General features: G+C 39.8%; 1 protein-coding gene across 1 annotated transcript in view; it reads right to left on the reverse strand.

Moving 5' to 3' along the window:
• prdm16 (PR domain containing 16) overlaps positions 1 to 24,741 on the reverse strand; it is a 416,607-nt gene that overhangs the window by 198,777 nt on the left and 193,089 nt on the right. The window lies entirely within an intron of this gene.

Raw genomic sequence — 24,741 nt, forward strand, 5'->3', positions numbered from 1 at the left:
CTCACAGTTTGCTGGTTACTGCTGCACTAGATATCTAACTGCAGAGGCTTTATCTACTTTTCCTTCACCCCCACCCCCATCACCACTGAAGCAAGTAGTGTGGGCACAGGCCTTGGCCTGCAAAGTGGAACAGAGCCGAACAAATTACAAAGATAAGATTTACCTGCTTTATCTGCTCTAGTAGTATGTAATGTGGGGTGCTTAGTACCCCAGATTTTGGCAGGTCAACTCAGCCCGACTTTGATCATGGTTACAATCTAATGCTCCTTTTGGAAACAATTTGTGTGTATATTAGCTGCTAAGCTATGATAACTTCATGACTTCTATAATGGGCAGGCACGGTAGTGTAGCAGTTAGCGTAACACTTTGCAGCGCCAGTGACCTGGGTTCAAATCCGGTCACTGTCTGTAAGGAATTTGTATGTTCTCCTCGTGTCTGCGTGGGTTTCCTCCGGGTGCTCTGGTTTCCTCCCACATTCCAAAGATGTACGGGTTAGGAGGTTGTGGGAATCCTATGTTGACACTGGAAGCATGGCAACACTTGCAGGTTGCCCCCAGAACACACTACGCAAAAGATGTATTTCACTGTGTGTTTCGATGTACATGTGATTAATACAGATATCTTATCTTATTTAAAGCAACATACCCATTAGTTAACATGTATCTTAGGTTGCTGTAATTGAGAGACCTGAGTTTTCTGCTTTAGAATTTATTTACCAATGGCAACTGAACATGAATCTCAGCCCTTTCCAAACATGTAAAATTCAAGGAGGACAAACTATGAGGAATGTAAATACAGACACAAATGGGTACTCAGTGCCTTTGGCCTGGATATGACTGTATTTTAGAACTTGAGGACTGGATCATTTGTGTTAACTCGTCAGTCTTTCCTCGTATAGTCAACAGCTTCTGAAGAGAAAAGTAGCAAATAAACAGACATTGGCTAATAATGCTTTCTTTTGTTACGAAGAATGTGATGGCTTTACTCCACAGTCCCATTTAAAGCTACTCGTGATTACGGTTAAAAAAAACTGTGAAAGATAATTCCACAGTAGATTGCTTTAGTGAGGAGAAGCTTGTTAATTGAGTAGGATTTAGTGTGCATGTCATTCACTGCTTTATGACCCTTTTTATCTCTATCTTTATATTTCCGCTCAGTTCCTTTAAGGTTTCAATTTAGTTGTTTTCACAGCCCAAGAGCTACCCTGGGACATAAATTTGGTGTGACCATAACTGCAACAATTAAATTCCTGTTAATAAAACAGCTTGGTCTGTCTCCTCATGGGTTAAACATGTCACCGACCTTTCAGTTGATGACTACCTCACACTGGTGGAATTGCCAATCAGTCTGTGTACAGGCTCCATCCCGATGGAGACTTTCCTTTTTACCCAGAGATAACTAATTAAATCAGCTGCTACCAGGAGCTTGAGAGCTGGGGGGGGGGGGGGTGGTCAAGGGTCAGTCTGGACAGCCGACACAAGGAGACAACTCTCCAAACTATGTGTCTGAAGAGACCAGTGGGAGAGTAATAGGAAACAAGAGAGTCGATGATATTGTTATATGGTATGACAAACCAACATGTCTTTATTACATTGGGAGGAGGGTAGCAGCAGAGTGGAGTGAGCTGACATTATTAATTATTGGGATTTATTCCGGAATGTTCCTCAAAGGCACATCGTAGGAATCGCAACTCAGCATGGTAGATTATAACACTTTGATAAACTTCATTCGCTTTTAAACAATATTTTATCCAACTGTTGCCCAGGGATTTTGATTTGCTCTGCAAAGGAAATGCATGAAATGAACAAACCTGCACAATCAGTCATGATCTAACATGGAGGAGCTCCAATAAATTTGTACCCCTAACAGCAAAGTTCCTCAAATTTCAGCCTTGTTAATCTCCCCTTTCCCACCACACCACAATCTTCCTCCACCACCTCTCTGGTTTCATTGGACAGATGGCAATCTTTGTTTAGGCTATAATCTAGGCAGTGAGTGCTGGCAGGCTATTCTACTTTGAGAAGAGGATTGCATCCAAACCCATTTTCAAACAGCTTGTGGTACCTAAGCATGCTCACTCTAACAGTAATTTAACAACATTGAGAAGTGGGAATCCTGACCTGATTTATTTTTATTGCCTCTAATTGGCTCAGGGACAATTAAACTAATTGTACTGCCACCCTGACTGACAGCAATTAACTCAGTTTGAACCATGCGTTCAACGTGAGACCTGTCTAGCCTGGTAGTAAGATTTATAAGGATCCACAGTAATTAAACAATGCCTCATAGACAATGAAGCAAAGCACAGTGCTGCTTTAAACTGAGGGGGATAAAGGACAATAAAGAAATAAAATGGTAAAATGACAAAAGAAGTCCCTTGATGACTCTTGAAGTAAACGGAATGGGATAAACCTCAAAGAAATGCAAATGGCTCCAGAGTAGTGGGACTTTCCCTCTTCATTGTCAACAGAAAGGGATTAACTCCTCATCAGTGAGGGTCAATTTCACTATGAAGCATAGAGGTGGGGTCAAGGTCAGATGGGCCCCTCATCCTGGGAAAGCCATCCATAGATTAGAGATGTGGTTGATTATTATTGTAAAGAAAAGTGAAAACAAACATAAGATGCAACATGACTTAACCACAAAGTGTTACTGAGGAAATCAAGAAAAAGAAATAATAAAGCCTAGGGTATAATTTCCTTCAATCAGTTTGAGAGCACACTGCAATTACGGAAGTCTGCACAAAGTTGCTCCCCTTCAGTGATGGGGGAAGGGTTCCTATGGTCATACTGGGTGGTGTAGTTAGTTCCACCCTTCAGCTGTTCTGAGTATGATCAGCTAATTCAGTACAAACTGGTAAAGCTGCAAATTCCTGCCTCTAAATCATAAAACAGCAGCAAAAGTTTAATCTAGGTTCATTACAAGTTACTGTACAGGATCTGCAAAACCCATTTCTGTTTTATTGAAACTTGAAACAACATGAAATTTTCTCCTCCAGTTTATGTGAGCTGCACTGGTTCTGTTTGAAGTATATTTGCTTTTCTACTGATTGTTTTATCATGCTCTGTAGAAGAACTTGTCAATTTGTCTTCTCTCCCAATCAGAGGCCTCACTGACAATGTTAGATTTAAGGCTCTGACGTCCTCTGGGACCTCATTCAGGTGGCAATACTTCACATATGAAACTGGACCATATTAGCCAGCTATTCAACTGTGAAGGGAATCAGGGCCAATGCCAATGTTCACACTCAGACATTGTTCATTAGAAACCAACGGTTCCTAATCAGAAATGGAAACCCTTAACTGGTTGTTTCAATCTTATTTTTAATGGTCGTTGGTGGTTGATGTAAAGTTGTAGCGGTCAATCATCTATTCTGGCTGGGGTCAACTTACTCCAGAAATCATTGCTTTCCTTATGGCTTATGGCTGGAGACACAAATATGTTTTCAAGTCTGTGATGGTATTTCTTGGAGAATTTTGCAATACTAGCAACTAAATCTACTTGAGGAGTTCAGAATTTGACACACATAAAGTAATTATTCAGTATAATGCACTTGTGACAAGTCTTTGCAAGAGCTTAGTCTTATTCCTCTATCACCTTGCTACAGTCTTTACCTTTTCTCTTTTACAAAAATAATCTACTTTCCTTTGAAAAGCATTATGAATTCTGCTTCCATTACATTTTTCTCAAGAAATTTTCCTGTCCCAATTTATGAAAAGAAAGAGATATCTTTCCATTCTTCTTTCATGATTCTTTTGCTTGAAAGACAATGAACAGTGTAAATCAATTCTGCTGATTTATTTTATTGAAGTTTTGGGCACCTCTACCGATTTCCCTCTTAACCTTCTTCGTGAAAAACATCACAACTTTTCTAGTCTGCCACACTTAATCTTCACATTAAGATAAGATATCTTTATTAGTCACATGTACATCAAAACACACAGTGAAATACATCTTTTGCGTAGTGTTCTGGAGGCAGCCCGCAAGTATCACCATGCTTCCGGCGCCAACATAGCATGCCCACAACTTCCTAACCTGTACATCTTTGGAATGTGGGAGGAAACTGGAGCACCTGGAGGAAACCCACGCAGACACAGGGAGAACGTACAAACTCCTTACTGACAGTGGCCGGAATTGAACCCAGGTTGCTGGCACTGTAAAGCATTATGCTAACCGCTACACTACCGTTTCTGGTGATGTAAAGATTTTTCTAGGGATTCCTTAACAAAAGCTAAAAGCAATTTCTAAAAGATTTGTGAAGATCTGCATTTTGAAATTTAATGCAGAACATTAATAAAATAAATCCTTTTAATTGCAGTGTGCATCGAATTTGGGAAAAAACCTTAATAGCTACAATGTTTTCCTCATGAGTTACGTAAATTTGAAATCAAAAGGTAATAAAGAAATTCAAATCTGTGAAAACTTTACCAAGCTTGCACCCATTTTGCATGTATTTTTTTTGCCTGCTACACAGATTTGAAACTGGCACAAAAAAGACAGACCCAAAAGCAGATTGGTACCAAGGTCCATGGTCTATCAAGGCCCCAAAAGCAGCTGCTTTGAACGTCAGCTGCTTAGTGAAGATGGAGTCAATGATGGGGTTTTGCATTTGACTAGACTATGATTTACTTTTTCCTTTCTTCTTTGGGAGAAATGGAAATTTGGATCTGGGACAGATTTTTCTTTTTCCTCCTGAACTGGAGCTGGAAAGACTGAAGGCTGGGATTTGATGGGTGACTGTGCGTGGATTCACTTCCTTATTTCGGATGCTGCTGTCAATTTACTCACATCTCTCCTTAGATTTATGTTCATAGAGAAATTAACTAGGGAGTTCTAGCTGGATAAATGTTAAGAGAATGTTCTATATCTCTTTTGAAGACAGAAAATTGTCCTTTGGTGCAGAAACCAGCAAATCAACCCAAAAGGCCATTCAAATCACTGTGAAGTTCCATTGTTGCTATGGTCCATGCAACATTTTCACTATGCAAACTTGCAGCTTTTGACATGTAACTGGAATTTTGTAGTGACACAAAGTCTATTAACAAAATTGTACCAGAGCTAACCTGAACCTGTAACAATCTTAGACTGTAACTCAGACAAAATTGTGCCATAGAAATCTGCTTTTAATACATATATAATTTGTTCTTAAATCATTTGTTGTACCTTAAGTTTTACTTGCCCACCTTCTGAATACCCTCTGACCTAAGTCTCTCCCAAGTCAGTTCTTCTGTCTTCATCCTTTCGTGCCTTCTCTTCCCTTCATCCCACCAATGATGAATACATTTCAAACTGTGTTTGTCCCTTTCTCAGGAACTCTCTCCTGGAGCCACATGGCCCTTTACACATTCCCCATCTCTTCAAAGAGCCTTCTTAAAACCCACTTCTTGGACCAAATTCTTACTCATTTCTCTTACTGCGCCTCAATCATGTCTTTCCAAAACCCCTTTAGAAATGTCCTTTGTTTTAGCAGTAGAGCGAAATGCTCAACTTTGGGAGTAAACAAAACTGGATAAAACACAGAAGAAATAAATACAAGAATTGAATAAAATGCAGAGAAGCCTTGAGTGCAGCCATGTCAATGTTTAGGTGGGAACAGGACAAAGTGGCAGCTCAAGCACAGATAGGATATACTCAGTTCATATTTGTTTGAATGATTTATGCAGAGGAAGGGTACCAAGTATACATTAATTCTTTTATGGCATCCAATCTGTAACAGTTCAGCCAAAAGGTCTGTACACACCTTCGAGGAAGCTTTTGAAGAGACAAGTTTTCCAAAATTGTTTGAGCTGAACCATTAATCATCATTTAGCTAATTTCCTATTCATGTATTGTACAATGCCACAATCCACCACAGGGTTCACTCCAGCAGAGCTGTTGATGCATTGCAGATTTCAAATGTGCTTGAGTTTGCTGCAGCCCCAACTGTAGGAGAGAGTGGGGGAACTGCAGTTGAAATGAAAGCAAAACATGATTCACATCCCAACAAGTTATTGCAAAGAGACAATGTAAAGCAGTCCTACCAACAAGAAAAAGTGAAAGTACTAAGATGGAAAAGTACAACCCACAGAAATGGAATATTAGTGAGACAGTAAAAGTCTGCAGTACTAAACAATATCCTGTTCCAATTGGAGGAAAAGTCAGATGTGTGTGCATTAGCCAACTGACTGCAGAGAGAGATATGCCAGAACATACTGGAGAAATATGTGATGACAATTGGTTACAGAAGGGGATAGAGAATCTACCACTGAAGAGGAGACACTGGTCAACAGTGAGTTGAGTCACACATTCTCTACGATGCTGAATACTCAAATACAACTAAAAAGGTCTGAGTGCCTGAGAAAGCCAGACTGAACCTGTAATTGCTATACATACTGTATGTAAAGCACTCTTTCAAAGAGGGAAAGTAGTGTGATATATTTATATGCAAACAGAACATGGAACATACAGCAATAGAGCACGGGGTCAAGCCCTACGGCCCATGGTGTCTATGCCGACCATGATGCCAATTTAAACTAATCCCAAATGTACAAATAGATCATGTGCTCATGTGATGTAATAATGTAATTGTACGTATGGAGCAAGCATGCATAGTAATTGTTTTTGGATTTCAATTAAGAGCTGACACATGTTCTGAAGCTCCTGATATCTTCTAGAGTTTATCTTAAACAATACTCACTTACTTACAACAATAACTACAGACACTCCCCCATACCCCCACCCACCCCAATACACTATAGAATGGGACTGAAACTCATGGCCTTCAGAGTCATGAGTGCTCCAGACTGAGCCAAGCCTTTAACAAGGAAGGGTGGCCACCAAGCTTTCAGTGTGAAATTCTTTGCAGGCATAAACTAGATTAGGGATGAAGCAGGCCTTTCCACCTAATTTTTCTAGACTATTTCTCTACCTGTTATCACACTACAACGTTGAGCTGTACAGCTTTGGCTGCACTATATGTGAAGAAAAAAATACTTCATAACCCTGCTCTACTCCTGGAAACGGTGTTCTGACATTACTTTCCCTCCCCTATTAAGATATTACACCTCCATATAGTCCCCACCACTACCACCCCTTTACTAACTGATCTAGATTTTGTCCATTCATGCTTAATGTATTACATGGAAGAGTATGTGTCATAGAATACAAGCGCAGAATTTGTACAAAGGTACAAATACAAACTCTTTGAAAAATATTTTTCACTCTCTTCATTGTGGTTGGGTGTTGGAATATTGGCTTCCCTGATGAACAGTGAAGATAACAAAATCTTTGCTAGGATGAGTCTGTATGGTTGTGATCTGTCTCTGTAATTCTTCTCACAGCTTTTCAAGAACCTTGAGTGTCAGATTATATGCCTTGTTATGTGGATTTAGCTTGGTTAAGATTATGTAATGAGATTTCAAGCCAGTTTGAAATTCAAATCTACACCAATCTCTTTTTTAACTTGCATGATGAAGATACAGGGCTGAACCAGGAATGGAGGTGCCTGCCCTCTTACTGCACATATACCTTTAGCCTCCGCTTACAAGTTCAAACTGGAGAAGAAATACAAGCAGACTTTCCTTGTGTGGTCTCAACTCATTTAGTGGAGGCCAGAATTCCAGTTCCGGTTGAAGTAAAAGCCAGGTTTTGTTCTGTATTAGGTTGGGTCAAAGGAATGCAGAATTCTGACTCCATCCCTTGAGATATCATTGAACTGTTCTCATTCTTCAGAGGAGAACCTGTTTGCTTTATAATCTCTTTATTATTCCCGACCATCTATCCACCACCAACTTCTGCAGTTTGTTCTTATTTTGTCTCTCCTGTGCTGTAGTCAGTCATGTGCTATTACAAGGGGAAACAAGATAAGAAAGGTTTTGCTTGGTGGAGAGGGGAATGCAGCGGGGGCCCTAGTGGCCTGGAGTGAATTAGGTCAGCTACTGTTTTACTCCAGTCTGTGATTGATAGGAAGCCTGTCCCTTGGGCTGAAAGAGAACACTTGTACTTCCTCTGTCATTTATCAGCCTGAAGGAGTCATCCTCAGTCATCTGGATGGGCTGTGTCCTTGCTGGCTGAATTGCTTCATCTTTGCTTCTATTCTGTGAATGCCAGTAAGCTGGAGGAAGGACTGCTGTCCACTGCGGAATCTTCTCCATTTTTGTTCCACTGATTTTGAAATGATGGATTCAAGATTGTCAAAGGGCAAAGTTATCTGAACAATCTGTGGATAAACATTTGAGGTGAGGAAAATGAGGTGCCAGTGAGAAGCGAGCAATGCATAGGATTAGCTTTGGGTAGATCTAACAACGACCACATGGGCTGAATGGGAAAACCACTGTCCTGTGCTTTTCAAACTATTGGATCACTTAACTACCTCACACAACTTATTATAATAGTGTACAGTTACAGTACAAGAGCATCATTCTGAAAGTGAAGGGCAAGTTCCTCTGTTTTTAAGTAGGGGAAGGAACGTTCATCAGGGCGCTGGAAGAACCCATTCTCAATCTTTTAACCTCAGCATTCTGTTGAACAGATGGATGTAGCCTCAATTTAATCTCTCACGTGAAGGACAATGGTTGGTAGTTTCTACTGGAGTCATGTTGTTTGACGACGATCCCAAAAACTTTGCTGCTTATTTTGTAACCTGCACAAAATCCCAGTTACTCAGTTCTTTTGGATCCTAACAGCCTCAATGTTAAAACCTTACCCTCATGTCTAAGTTGCTCAAAGATTTCATACTTTCTTTCTATCATTCTCCAACCCTACAATCCTTTGAGGTTTCTGCAACTTCTCAGTTCTAGCCTCTTCTGTATCCCCAATATCCTTCACTTCAGCACTGGCTGTTGTGCTTTCAGCTGGTTTGAGAATTCTCTTCCCAAATGTCTCCTTTAAGTGATAAGATGCAAAGACTATGTCCAAGATTCAATTTTTACTGAAAAAGCTACCTGATACAAACAATAATCTCAGCAGTAAAGCTTCAAGGCCTTAAGGTCAAACTTTATCAAAGTTTCATTTCAAAACCTGAACATGAACCTTATTGCGGAAATCCATAAAACGTCTGTAAATTTTGCCCGAGAATCTTGGTGAATCATTAACCTAATAAAGTAATGTGTATTATTTGCATCCCAAGATTCAGTGGGGGAATGCTATGCTTTATTGCCAATAAGGTCATTCAGTTCAAATGCTGGCCAAGGGTTTGCAGATCTCAGCTGTGGTGGTAGTAAAGCTGTTGCAGTTAGCTTCAATGCCTCCACATTAGGAAGGGGAAAGACCAGACAAAATTCCTGCGGCTGATCTCTACATAGGACTCAGCGAGGATGTACGTGTACATCAGACAGTCAGACAAGAATGAGGTCAGACTCTGCTGTAATGTTTCTCACAGTCAAACAGCTTGCTGAGGCTCACTGAGTACAATATAAAGGTCAAGTGGATGCCTATTAAATCCGACCACATTGTAAGTTGTAAAGGCAAAAAACAGATTGATATCCATTTAAAAATCTCTTTGGTCAAATAGATAAATAATTATGGTAATAAGTGATTATTTTTTATTATTTATAATCTTATCCACTGTAAAAGGTGCATCTACACGTTAGAACATTAATCTCTCTTTATGGTAAAAAGATTAATGTACTACGATCATCCAACAGCTTTGTAACTATAAAGGACATTTTGGTAACAGATCTGTATCTCATCCTCAGAGTAGCCAGCACTTACGAGAGCAGAAAAAACTGTTTTCATCACTGAAGTGCAAATTCCTATCCCTTTCCCATGCTGCATCTCCCCACCATCACCTTTTATCCTTTCCTTTTAAAAATGCTCAGTCGTTATTGAGGGGCAGTTTTCTCAATGGGTATGAGCTGCCCTAGTATTTTGTGCAAATGACCATTCTTTGTGATTAAGTCTAGGTCAGGAGCATTGGCAATTTATAAAGGGTAAGTGAAATTACTTTATTGGCAAACATCACTGTTAATTTATACACAGTAAGATCCCATATACAGCCATTAAATTAACAAAATTATTAATGAATCTGTTTTGGTGGATTATTGTTGGTCACAGCATCAAGAGAACTGCCTTTAATGGGTCAATTATTCAAAGGCAGTGTCACGGGTTGTTTTACATCCACTTAGGCAAGCAACTGGAACCTCCACTTGCTGTGATTGACCAGCTCAAGAGTTAAAATGCTACCAAATAAGCCAAGCCAACTTTCAAACATGTTTCAAATTGCAGCAAAAACTCTGTAGAAATTAAACCCCAAAGGGTTTCCAATAGAAATCACTTGCTATCAGAAGCAGGAAAAGCTGACTGAGTTATCTGGTCCAGGGGTATAGAAGGTGATTACAGTCCTCCCACCCTCACCTCCATCAAAACCAGGATTCGGTCATTCAGCACAGATTGGGAATTAATCTGATGCCTTAGTTGGCATCACTTTGTTATCCATCGTTTAGTCAGCAATTTATCCAAAGTGCAATAGAAGTGTTCTCCAGGTTATAGGTGATGGAAGAAACAATTGTGATGAATTAAGATCCGCACAACTATCAGGCAATACAGGTAGTCCTCAAACATTTTTGTGTAGGAAAGGTGTGGAAAGTGGGGGAAGGGAAGGGAGAACTCAAAAAAAATATTAATAAGACTAAAAGACATTCCCCCCTCATCCTTGCTACCCACAGTGGGTCAATTACCGAAAGGAAATTAGTGTCTAATGACAGGAATATTGTGCTAGGATATAAGGAAATATGATGGCTTTGGCAGCTCCTTGGGACCTGTAAGGAAATCCCAGTTTGAAAGCCTACAGATTATGCATCATTACTTAAAACATCCTGTGTAGCTCTACTGCACATTGTAGCATGCCACATTCATCTACTGATGTACTGCAGGCTTCCTAAATCACTTTGAATTTACTTTGTAATGATTCATAAAACCATAATTATGCTCTGACGCACTTGTAGTGTAAGCTGCTTGTAATAAGCTGGAGGTATTTCTTTATGGGGCTAATAATGTGCTGCTGTTCAGACCTGCTTCAGGAAAAATCTGACCTCACCCACTAACTTAAAACAACTCTAATGAGAATATGTTGCGGGTATTCTGGGCGTGTAATTCATGAAGTGATGGGTATGCTGGAATGCTGGGTACCATCTGGCATATGATCCATTCAGTGCTTGTTCCAAGTAGTTGCTATTCAGTAGGATTGGATTTTGGGGGAATCCAGTTTCTGAATAGACTCCTACTATTCCACTCATTGACTGGCCACACTATTGTACATTATTAATTTCAGCCATAAGGTTTCAAGTCTCTGTACCTTAGGAGTTTTATATTCTTACAATTAATAAGAACTGACCTCTGTCAACCTTATTGGAACATATTGGCATGGTGACACAACTACAGCTTCAGTGACCTGGGTTTAATTCTAACCTCCAATGCTGTATGTAGTTTGCACATTCTCCCTGTGAATCTTTGGGTTTCTCCCCGCTGCTTTGGTTTCCTCCCACATCTCAAAGATAGGAAGGTAGATTAATTGCCCACCATAAATTGCCCTTAGTGTGTAGTTAAATGGTAGAATCTGGGAGGAGTTGATGGGAATGTGAAGAGGATAGACTACAGCGAATGGAATTGCTCAGTGAGCTGGCATAGACCTGATGGGTTGAAATGTCCTCCATCTATGTCATAGGGAAATATGACAACTAGGCAGAAGAAGGGAGGTAAGCAAGTAGTCAGAGAATCCTCAGAGTGCATCTCATTCCTGAACTATTTTTCCATGTTAGAAAAAGGTAGGGTTGGATGTTCCTCTGGAGAATGCAGCCAGAACTATGTTCATGGCTTTGTGGGTGGTTCAGCTGCATAAGGAGAGAGGAGCAAGAGTCCAACGGTCAGAGTCTTGTAGCTAAATAGAGCCAATTACATAGATATGATGTGTGAGTTAGCTCAGATAGATATTGAATTAGATCAAAAGATTTGCCAGTGGATAAACAACAGCAAATATTTAAAGAATTATTTCATAATTCTCAATGAATGAACATTGTATTGAAAAGTAGAAGCTCATTGGGACCCCTGCAGAAATGATTCATTACACATTAGGCCCAAGGCATTATGCATGATAGAGTCGACCTTTCGTGCTAGAGTGCGGATAGATCTTTCTTCTGCTCGACTTGCTGAAGGAACTCCAACAGGTCGCAAGTTGAGGGTCGTGAGGCATGGATTTGAGAGAGATTGCTGGAATCAGAACCTCGAGGGTCAGATTATTGCATTAGGTTGGGGTAGCAATCAAGGCATGGGGGGACTGCAATTCTGCAGTTGTGCTTGATTTTGTGTGTGTGTGTGTGTGTGTGTGTGGGGGGGGGGGGGTAGGGGGTGGCGGTGGGATCTGGGAGTGCTGGTACACTAAATGCGGTGTGGGGTTCAGAAAGAGACCTGCTGTGAAGGAGCAGGGTGTTGATGCAGCATGTTATGGGAGGAGTAAATTGAAATCTCACAGCTGATTTATTTGCAATAGGATCCAGACATTGAAATCCATGGCAATGGAGCATATGATCCAGCTTGCCTTTGAGTAGTGCGGAAACTCTGCAAAACTGACCATGCTATTTGCTGGCTATACATGCATACATAAATTTGAAGTAAGTTTTGTTCAAATATACATTGAATGGCATTTGGCAGCATTGCTCTTATCAGGTACCTCACTACCTATGGCTGGAGAACTCAGACTGAAAATGGCAACCTCGGTGGCTCTTGCAACCTTGATGGCAAGCATGGTTAATTTTTGTTTTAAATTAGAATTAGTAATGCACCAATTGATGTGCCATGTCCAGGAATTTCCACTTATGTCTTTTAAATATTTAAAAACTAGAAAAATCTGGTGTTCAATGGGATCTGGGAGTGCTGGTACACTAAATGCAGTGAGTTAATATGCAGATACAACAGCAATTACTAGGACAATCAATATATTGGCTTTTATTCCAAGAGAGATAAAGACTATATGGAGCTTCACTGAAATCACATTTAAGGTACAATGTGCAGTTTGGATTCATACCTGTGGAAGAATGTACTTGGCTTGAAGGGGTGTAGCATAGATTTAGTTGACCCAGGATGAGCTTTGTTGAAATGGGTCTATACGTACCAGTGTTCAGAAGAAAAACAAATGATCTTATTGAAGCATATATGATTCCAAGAGGGCGAAAGGCTAAAAAGTCTGCAACTAGGGAACACAATATCAAGATAAGTTTTTTTCCTATTTTGGACTGAGATGCATAGAATATTCTTACTCAGAAGCATTATAAGTCTTTCGAATTCTCTAGCTCAGAGAATGATCAGTTGTTAAGTATATTCAAGGCAAGATCGATACAGAAGGGATTTATTGGTTGTGGAGTCTGGGTTTTGTATGGGCTTGAATGAAGAGGACATGATCTTATTTACAGAATTACAGAATGGTTACAGCATAAGCAATTCAACCTATCGAGCCTGTGCTGGCTCTGTGTCAGCACAATCTAGTCAGTCCCACTACCTGTAAGTTCTTTCCTTTCAAACATATATCCAGCTCCCTTTTGAACCTAATCAGTTTCTGCACGATAAGGTTTCTCTTCGTGTCATTTATGGTTCTCCTGCCAGTCACCTTCTGTTCATGTCCCCTGGCTTCCAACAATGGGAAGTTTTTTTCTCTTTCTACTTTGTATATACCCCACTTAATTTTGAATTCCATGCTTGCATTCTTCTCTGTTCCAAGGAGAACAATCATCGCTTGTGCAGCCCATCTACAAAACCAATCCTGGAGCAAAAAAACAAACTGCTGGAGGAACTCAGCAGGTCAGGCAATGTCTGTGGAGGGAAATGGGTAATTGACGTTTCGGGTCCAGATGAAGGGTCTCGACATGAAACATAATTTCCTCCACAGTTGCTGCCTGACCTGCTGAGTACCTAAAGCAGTTTGTTTCTTGCTCCAGACTCCAGCGTCTGCAGTCTCTTGTGCTTCCCTCAACCTTGGAATCATTTTAGTAAATCTCTTCTGCACCTCATTAATGCCTACATATCATTCATAAAGTGTGGTGTTCACAAATGGACACAATACTGCAGTTACTGCCGAATCAGTTGTGGCAGAATCAATGGTTCATGAAGAGGATGCTTTCGGGCCTGTTTAGTCTACTTCTGCTTCTTTTTATTACGTTGCACAAGGCTAGATTGTAACTTAGATATGGCAAGGAGGTGAGCACTATTTTGAGGTATGGATTTTCAGAAGAAAAGCTGGTCTTGCCTCAAAGAAGGTTTCTGCCCTGGATATGACACTTGGTTCTTTTGACAATCACCTGTGGAAAGTGCCCAATTGGGGGTGGTGGGTGGGGAGGGGCAGGTTTGTAAAGAAGGTAAACTAAGTTTAGCAGGTAAGTGAAAAAGCAGTTCTTATTTCACTTAAATGATCACATTTCTTGGAGCCTGTAAACCAGGGTTAGTCAAGGTTAAGTTGATAATATTGGTTGAAAATATGCATTTTCATTACTTAATTACAAACACAATATTGGGCTCAGGTGTGTTACAATTAGGATTCATAATTTTAATATTTGGACTTTCTACCTAATCCTTCAATCTCCAGGTGATGCAAAATTGAAATAATTCATGTTACAAATTTGCATGAGTTATCATGTCTTCACATGTTTTATCAAAAGTTAGGATTAACAGGGCATAAGCTATCAAGCACTAGTAATAAAATGAGTGGTTTGCACATTAAAATAGAGGAAGTGTTAAGTTTGTCACTGCGCCAAACAGTAAAGACAGGTCCTTGGTTCAATCTTTCATTCATGCTGTTACAGCCAATCTCAAATGATGCAATAATTGGCCTTGGTGCCTCTGAGCAAAGATCTGCCAAGGTACCTGCTTTGGATCACCAAGCAATATTCCTGCCAGAATGTGCATGGATCTGAATACCAGATGAGGATAGGATCAGATTTGACTGTAGTGTTTCCATGGTTAAATAGCTTGATGGCACTCACTGTCCTGTCTCACAGATGATGGCTAGGCAATGAATGTTACTGATGCTGCAGTATTAAAATTTGGGTGTAAGTGTGTAGATTGTAGATTCCCCCCCCCAACGATCCAATAGTCTGGTCATATTCACTGTCCAGGTCCACACATTACTCGTCACAAGATTGAGGTATTGGAGGGCACTCCTGGTGTAGTAATCATATGTTAGTTAGGTAGATGGTGGGGTTGGTGGAGTTGAGATCGATCACTGCCTTCCTACCAGTTGAGGAACAAATGAAGTGATGGAAAGAAGAGAGAAGGAGATGGGAATAGTCATTAACAGAATTAAAAGCTGGATGTCTGGACTATTCCTGGCAAAAATGGCTGTGGACCCTAAGCCAAGTGTACATTTTTGTGCCTTCTGATTTACATTCCATCCACCCCGCTCCCTTAACATAACTGAATCCACAAATGTTTATGTTCTTGATTGTACCATTTCCTCTTTGCTCTCCTGATGCATTTTCACTTCTTTTTTAAGTAATGTATCCTGTAAAACTAAGTCACATCCCAAATACTAAGCAACAGAGAGTAACAGTGGAATTATTGTTGCAGGCTTGGTCTGGTTTTCATTAGAGAATGTAATAGGTCCAATTTCTGAGCTACGCCGCTTAGTCAGGTCTCCTTCATCGTGTTATACATTGGCAGTTAAGTAATGTGGCAGAAGGTTTCTTCCGTTATAAAATAACAAACAGTGCATTGTTAATTATTTTGGTGTCAATTAACTCACAATTTATAATACTGGAGCCAACCTACAAAACTGAAGTCTATCACCCACCCCCACCTTTAAAAATGGGAATCTGTTGAGAGTCTATAAGCTGGAATTTTTGCATCTTACAATAATAAAATACAAGATGAAATTACTGCCAATGTAGGTCTTTGTAAGTGGGACAGGGATAGGAAACAAAAACTCAGTAAATCAGGTCCTATACCATGATTCCCAGTCATTGACAATGGAGATCAGACCAGATCACTGAAACCTGGTGAAAGCTGAATTTTATGTTAAATATTTGAATCGTGCTGCTTCACTTCACTGAAACAGCGAAAAATAAAAGTGGATGGACTATCTGACACTGAATATGGACATGGGGAAGTCACCACCATTCCACTCAACCTTGCAAAATCCTTACAAACATCAGAAGACTGATGTCAAAATTGGAGCAGCTACCCCACAGATTATTCAAGCAACAGTCTAACATAGTCATGCTGGTAGAATCATTCCTCATAGCCAACATGCCAGCCTACACCATGACCACCGGGACAGACCTACCAGAAGTGGTGGTACAATGATATACAGGCAGAAGGGAGTCTGGAAGATGCAATATGACCAATTACTGCAAATTACTCTCCGTTGTATGCAAAGTGATGGAAGGTGATCTTGACAGTGCTACCAAGTGGCACCTACTCTCCAATAACCTGCTCACCAATGTCCAGTTGGGCTTCAGCTCCTGACCCCAGCAAAGCCTTGGTCCAAAAATGGAGCAAGGAGCTGCATTCCAGAAGTGAAATGAGAGTGACCAACTACTTAATTAGTTTAATTAGGCATCATTAGCTTAATTAGTTTGGCGCAACATCATGGGCCAAAGGGCCTGTTCCTGTGCTGTACTGTTCTATGTTCATCCTTGGCAGCAGTTGACTGAGTGTGGCATCAAGAAGCCCTGGTAAAACTGAAGTTAATGGACATCAAATGGATAGCACTCCAATGAACAGTGTCATAACTTGCTCAAAGGAAAATGGTTGTGGTTGTTGAAAATTAATCATCCCAGCCTCGTGATATCATTACAGAAGTTCCTCAGGGCAGTATCCTAGGCCCAACCACATTCATTTCCTTCATCAATGATCTTTCTTCCATAATAAAGTAAAAGAGGGATATTTGCTGATGATTACATGATTCACAACTCCTCAGCAGATGATGCAGTCCACATTTGCATACAAAGAAGACCTAATATTGAGGCATATGCTGCTAAGTGATAAGTAACATTTGCACCAGAAAGGTGCCAAATAATTACCATCTCCAACAAAAAAGAGCCAATTACCTTCTCTTGTATTTCACTGGTATTACAATGTTGAGTCCCCCATCATCAATAGCCTGATGTGGGTCACCATTAACAAGAAACTTAATTGGACCAGGCACATGAATACTCTGGCTACAAGAGAAAGTCGGAAGCTGGGTATCACTGATTCACCTCCTGACACCCCAAAGCTTTTTCACCACAAGACACAAGTGAAGAGAAAATTCTCCACTTGCATGGATGAATACAGCTTCAATACCAGTCAAGAAGCTTGACACCGTCCAGAATAAATCAACCTGCTTGACTGGTGCTTCATTATTCATCCTAAACATTCATTCTCTCCACCACTGGCACACAGTAGCTTCAGTGTCTATCAGCTAGAAAATGCATTAACCATAAGTCCAACAGCTCTTCTCAAACCTGCGACCTCTCTCATCAAGAAGGACAAGAGCAGGGGTGTATAGAAACACCACCATCTGCAAGTTCTCCTCCAAGTTGCCCACGTTCCTGACCTTGAAATATCTTGCTATTCTTTCATTATGATTGTGTCTTAATCATCTTCAATATCATTCTGATATCTTCACCAGAAAGACTGCAATGATCTCAGAAGGCAACTCAATATTACCTCCTCAAGAGCAATTAAGAATTGAAAATAAATGCCGGTTTTGCTTTTGGTGGCCAGATCCCAATATCTAAATAAATAAATAGATAGGTAGGTAGGTAGGTAGATAGATGCGAACTTCTGTGTGTGTGAGGGAGACAAGTCACAATGAGGAGTTTGCTTCCAGTGGCCCCTTAGCTGATCATTTACATTTTCCAAGCATAGGTATTTTTCTGATATTCTGACATGGAGAGGAGGCTGCCTGCAAGCTACATTTTAATAATACTTCCAGGACAATCCTGAAATGCATACTTCTCACTACCGATAGGAAAATTAATTACAAACTAGTAGGTTTTGCACATTCATGAAATTTAGGTTATGTGTTCTGATGAATGATCAGTCTGAAATCTAAGCTGTTTCTCGTTCCACAGATGTTTCTTTTTCAGATATCCAGCATCTGCAGTATTTCATTTTAGGTTATCGTTTCTTGGAATAAAGCTTCTGACTGTATGTGTGTGATGTAACTTACTTCTTTTAGTTTTCTTTGAGGAACAGGTAGTTGAACTTCCCTTTCTATCCTGTGGCTGTTAGGAATTGGACCTGTGCTTTTGTTACCAGAATTCTGGTTGATTTGTATTTGTATTTCTATTTCACTCTGTATGTTTATTAGCAAGCAAACCTGCTCCAGGACTTAATTTACTTTGCTTTTTTGATAGATAACATTGTTAGTGCTGCATTTGTGCACAGCCTCTTTCCCAGGAACCTACTTTAAAAATAGAAGCTCCTTGAACATAGCTTAAACTTGCACATTATTTGCTGCATTAATTGCAATGTCCAGTCAGTAACTGAAATTTGTTTGCTGAGGTCCCTCTGCCCCATACCCTTTCACACTTTTGACACTTAATGCCTCTTCTGTTTTCCAATAATATGGTATTCTGAAGAACTCTTGTATCTATTAAAAGATAAACTACTGTTTGTCTTGGAACAATGTGATCCGATTCAGTTGGCTTAAGTCATCTTCACAAAAAGCTGTGCTTCTGTGAGGCTATTCAGACACTTTTAATATTTTCCCCAGCTTGTTTTAGCCCTATAACCTTCGTTGACTGAAATAATAGATATCCCTCTACTCATCTGCTGAACAGATAGCTAGCACAACAGCAGACCACATACTTCCTCACATCCTCCAGAACTTTTTAACTCCCTCTTATGTACAAATGAACACTTTCACATGCATCTTCTTCCTGTACTTCCTTCCCTACTAACTACTCTTCTTTTGCACACCAAGTGAGTGTTCACAAGTTAACTCCCATGGAGATCAATGACACTATATTGCATTTTGTCTCTTTACTATGTCAATGCTTGGACATCAGAAGTTAAGAGCCTTGGCTGACTTTTTTTCCTGCCTAAGCCAGAGGGTAGGCAGATTTCAGCAGGAGCCATCTTCTGGGTTGACAATGCTTAACTTGATACAGGCAACAATAAAAGTTTGGGGATCTTCGTTTTCTCTTTGGTTCATTGCTGCATTTGGCAGTGCAATAATGGTCATTGGAGAAGGATGAATGTACCTTCTACATTCACTGCAGCATAGTCTCTATGGTCAGCAAGTAAGGTGGATGGATATCTTCTTAAAAGTGGTTTCAATACCAACAGAATATTTTTACCCAGCCACACCTTTTTGGTTTTTCCTCACTAGAAACATACGGGTTCACAGCTGACAGAGAGACTGCTTCGTTCTGAAGTGAGAGACCACCATTGCTTTTCCTGTAAATTGGCACTTCGCTTTACAATCTATTTGGATAAGTGACATGATTGGCATAAAAGTTAATTCCATGTTCAGAAGTAAAAACACCAGATGAATTCTCACAGATGCGCCAAAGAGCTCATGGTTACTGCGGTGTTTCAGTGGTTAGAGGTGAAACTGAGTTTTAAATAGGGACAATGAGGTTTTCTCTAGAGGTCTCTTGCTTTTGTATTTAACCACATTTTTAATCTGTTGAAATTATTTAATCTAATAACAGAACAGATAACATGCATTACAGTAACAGTGAGCAAATTATTTAAGGATCATCTTATGATTGAGTGATTCAGCTTCAGTGTGGAGCCTATATTGAAATAGAGTGGGAGAAGGGGGTGAGGGAGAGAAATTCACATTGCCTGCTGAATCAGGAATTTGGTCATTACTGAGGTGTCATCATCAGATTGCCATTATAACCAATACCTTGGGCTAACAGCTGGGAAGATCAGTCAGGGTACTTTATCCTTGTTAGTTTTCAAAGAGAAAGTTCATGTGAAAGAGACCATTGGAGTGCCATAGTCCTCATCTGTGGATGAGGGCAATTGGACATGACTTTGTCCATCCATGATTGAAAAGGCTGCTAATGTGGTAAGGTATATAACTGTAGCATAGGATGCATCAACATTTAGAAGGAGAAAGTCAGCAGAATTCTTTACTCAGAGATTGTTGAGAATGTTAACTCACTACTACATGGAATGATTGATGTGATTGGCATTTAAAGGGAAACTTGATAACTACATTAGGGAGATAAGAAAAAAATGTTGATGGGGTGATTTGACACTGAATGAGTGAATGGCCCTGGTGGACCATAAATATCAGTAGAGCTAGGTGAACCAAATAGGCTGTTCTTAGGCTATAATTTCCAAATAATTCTTGCATTCATTATCAATGTTAGATTCCTTATGAAATGTCTTTATCTGACATTTTAATTAAACTGCTTACTCACTTACCCGAGGTGTTGCTATAACTGGGGTTAACATTACTAAATGCGGTTTGTGAAATTGTTAAGCTGAACACGCCCCTCCTCCCCACCCCACTCACTGCCCCCCACCCCCACCCCCACACACACACACAAAGACAGGGATCATATTTGCAAGAATAAAGCACCAGGCAATTATTAGGAGAAGGTCATAGATAAAATAATTATTAATGAGTTGAAAGAACCAGCCTGATAATCAAATAATTGCTGCTAGGTTTCAGCATCTCATCCAGTTTATAATGAAATAGCTTAGAAGTAATTATTAGCAAAGAAAATATGGGTTTAGATTTTTAAGGGACAGATCTTTGATATAATCAAATCTGAGTAACTCTGTGCTCTGTTGCCTTTGACAAAAATTGAAACAATCTGCTCCTTTCTGAGGATAAACAAGTTATAAGAATGTTTATCTGTATGATGAACATTCTTATAACTTGATGTAAAATACTTAAGTAAAAAGAGAAGGAAAGACATGCATATAGATAGGTTATTTTATGTGCTGAGGATGTTCTATAATGCTTCACAAGCCAATTTAGAACTTCTATGATTATTTTATCTTGAAGTAGGAAAAAAGGCTGCCAGTATGTGCATAGCAAGGCTGCAGAAAAATATCAAGAATGATAATGTTGGACAATCTGTTTTAATGATAATGCTTACTTTATAAATAATAGCAAGATTATCACCTTTCTTGCCCTTCTTCAATAACTGCCATGAGATCTTTTACATCTGAGAGGACAAGCAGGGATTCAGTTTAACATCTCATCTAACACCTTTGAAAGTACTCAGTACTCGCTGGAATGCTAGCCTGGAAATTTTGCTTAGGTGCACAATCTTCAGACACAAAAGTGGCAGTGTTACCAAAGTAATTCCTCTATAATTTACATGGCATATATTTGTTACTGGTCTCCCTATGCTACCAAAAGCCTCCTGGGTAGAATCACTTATTAAATGTAGAAAATGGAAGCACCCTAGATTCAATTCCTGTCTGTGATCTGTTCACAGAAGTATGTCAACAACTTCAAAAGTAGAGGTTGAGGAAGAAAGGCCTGAAGAAAATCAGTCTATCATGTTAGACCATGTACAGTTTACTATCATGAACAAGCTAGACAATTAACTAATGAAATTTGTGAATAACTGTTTATAGTTATTGGGTTATTTTCTTTAGGTTTTTGTCACTACTTGTTCTTGCAAGGAGTGCCAATGACATGAGTGGAAGGAACTCAGAAGCTCAACAATGTTGTGGTTCTGAACTTATTGTAAGGGAAACTCATAAAAGTGCCTCAGTTCATGTGTACATATTTCTGACTTCCCATGTGCAGCTAAATTTAGTAACCCTTTCAGGTTTGTAATGTAATTATTGTTTGGAAACTCATTTACAGATCTCTGTTATTTTCATTAAAACTACTCAAAAATTTGCTTGGACACTTGCTGGCATTAATCAATCCTTGGACTCTGTTGCAATTTCAACATCAAGAATGGATGGGATGCAATGCTCCTTTTTGTAGCGTATGCAGAGGAACAGTTCACAATATTCAATTGGTGCCATTGACCATTCACTCAACCCTGCAATCCCATCTAGAACCTAATTCCCTCACCATTCTGATTTTCCCCCAACCTCACCAATCAAATATTTAGTTCTGATGCCCCAAACCTCATTCCAAAACTACGCAATGCTTGGCCTGTTTCACCTGATGCCTTTGGCAGATATTCAAAAAGTTTCTAGGAGTCTTCAATGAGTTTGTTCTTTGAAAATTTGAGCCATATAGATCAGGGAGGACTTCTTAAAGGATCTAACATGATTTAGCTGGTGTGCTGATCAGGTTCCTTGCAACCAGGTGACAGAGATAAATTGAGTCAGAGTTCCTGTTGATGATCATGGCCTGCTTCAAAATGTGGAAGTATGGATATCAAATCAAGACACGATTGTGTAGGAAAATTCTTTGCCAATACCTACTTGCTGAATTTTTTTAATAATATTTGGAGAAAGGAACTATAAGGTGAATGAGGCCATTCAACTTTCTTTGTCCTGATCATGTCCTGACACAACTTCCAAAAGAGATTCTAGAATCAGAATTAATAAGAAATTCCACATGAAACATTAGAAAAAAAATCATATATATATGGAGTTATTATGTCTCTCAGAAACATCTTAATTTAACAAATTATCTTGGAGGGTAAAATTTTGATATGCAGCAACCAGGGCAAGTACTTTGCTGGTATTGGATGAGGATGGATTACAGGATACTAGGAACAGGTTAAGGTGATTTTCACCATTTGGCAGATGAGAGGAATGATTCCGCATCTAAGACAATGAATGGCAACTCTGGGATCACTATGTTTCCTCAGTAATATGTTGCATTTTGTGTTTTTGCCCTGAGGTGGAGCTGAGTCCACACTCTCCTAGAGTCAACCGTGAACGTACTACCAATGAAGTCAAGCTGACAGTCAGCCCATCCTTTCATTTTAAGATTACTGACAGATCTGCTATACATTTTCAATGTCTTTTAGGTACCATTTTCGATTTTGATTCACTTTGCACTGTTCTTTCTAATGCCTGTTCTGCTTGTTCTCCTGCTGAGTAGCTCACTGTGTGTCAATTTCAGTGACTGTAGAAGAGCCACAGCCACGAGGAGTGAATCAGTTCTGAGCTCTGAGATGATGTGTGATACCTATCCACTTATACCAACATCTCGTCCAATCATCTCTGCAGGATCCACTCACAAATACCTCAGGACATTATGGCTCCACAGGGGTAGTCGTTTCAAAAGCCACATTATAAGTAAAGTGTTCAACCTATAGTTGCACATTAAACATCCATGTTGAAATCTTACATAAACCACACAAATCTGTAATAAGGTATAGAGAAATGTGGGTATATAGAAAAGATATAAGAGAAAATAGTGGGATCTAGGTGCATGGCAAGTAATGCTGAGTTACAGAGGGAATGGGAATGACAGAATCTAAAGGATGATAAGTAGAATTATGGCTTACATACCTAAGAGTGATAGCTAGGTTACAGAAAATAGAGGTGAATATGGGAAGAGGAGTAGGCCTTTAGGTACTCAAACTTTTTCCACCATTCATGAGACCTAACTCTATTTGTAGTTCCTGAAAAGGAGGTTGTTTTGTGTTGCCCAGGCTTTCTAAGCAAGAACAACGTGACTTTCAAATATTCCTGAGTCACTGATTTCCACTCACTTTTACACTTCAGATCAATTTGGATTTTGGTTGCTAATTGTATGGACAGTAGTAAGTGGTATGCAATAAAGCACTGAAAAACTGTGAAGCCGATCAAACTCAGAGAGAGTGGGGCCATGCCTTACCAGCATTCATCATCCCTCCCATTATCCCTGCACTCTTTTTTAGTTAACTGAGTCCAGGGAGAAATAAGAACAGTCTTTCGCCCTCTTTACTCTTTAATAAACTTATGCCATGTCATTGCATTTTTTGGACAGAATTATGAGTATTTAAATACCTCTTGTATCAGAGGCAGGGCACAGTACAACCCAGGAGAAGAGTATCAAACATTTATTTGATACAAATCTCCAAATCCTCTATCAGAAGGGGAGACAAAGTGCTGGATGCACATGCCACCAAACAAACCAAGAATGCAATTTGTGCTGCTGGGAGTTGTGTGGGGCAGGTGGGCAGGGGTATGGGGTTGGGTGATGGTTGTGGATAGCAGTGGAGGGAAAACACTGGGTGGCAATTCCATCACTTCTCGCATTGCAGGCCAAAGGTGCAAAAAGTACAATGGACTCAATGCAAGACTAGAAAGGCAACAGATTAGATGCCTATCCTACAGATAGGCACATTTTTTCCCTCTTAAAGCAACCTTTGCATGAGTGACCTTCGCACTACACTGTCATTGAAGATGGTTGATTCCAAGTTAGCACCAATAATTGCAATGCACAACAATAAAACAGCTTCCTCTGCAGATTAGTTTCACTTTCACTTTGCCTTTCTGAAATTTCTTGTCTTGTATGCTTCAAATATCATCCTCTTTTACTTCACTGTTTTTTAGGGCAAATTAGTATACCATGTCCAACAGAGGAGCCAATGCCATTTTGTTTACTTGCCCCCTTTGAGTGCACACTGTTATCAAGGAACGACAAAGTCAACTAATTCTTGCCAGATTCAGGCTAGTGGCTAAAACTGTTATGATAGGCTGATCATATCAGGTGCAGTCAGAATCAAATGCAGGTCTTTATAGGTAAAAAATACTAAATATATATATTCATAACAGATGGCTAAGCCTCATAATGCATTGTGTAAAGTGTTTAGACTCCTCAAGCTCACACACTCCTGAATTTCACTCCAATAGTTGATCCTGGCAACTGCTGCATCTCATTTAACTCAAACTTACCCAGAAATGGTGGGGTGA

Source organism: Pristis pectinata, chromosome 26, assembly GCF_009764475.1.
Source record: "Pristis pectinata isolate sPriPec2 chromosome 26, sPriPec2.1.pri, whole genome shotgun sequence".
Taxonomy (NCBI): Eukaryota; Metazoa; Chordata; class Chondrichthyes; order Rhinopristiformes; family Pristidae; genus Pristis; species Pristis pectinata.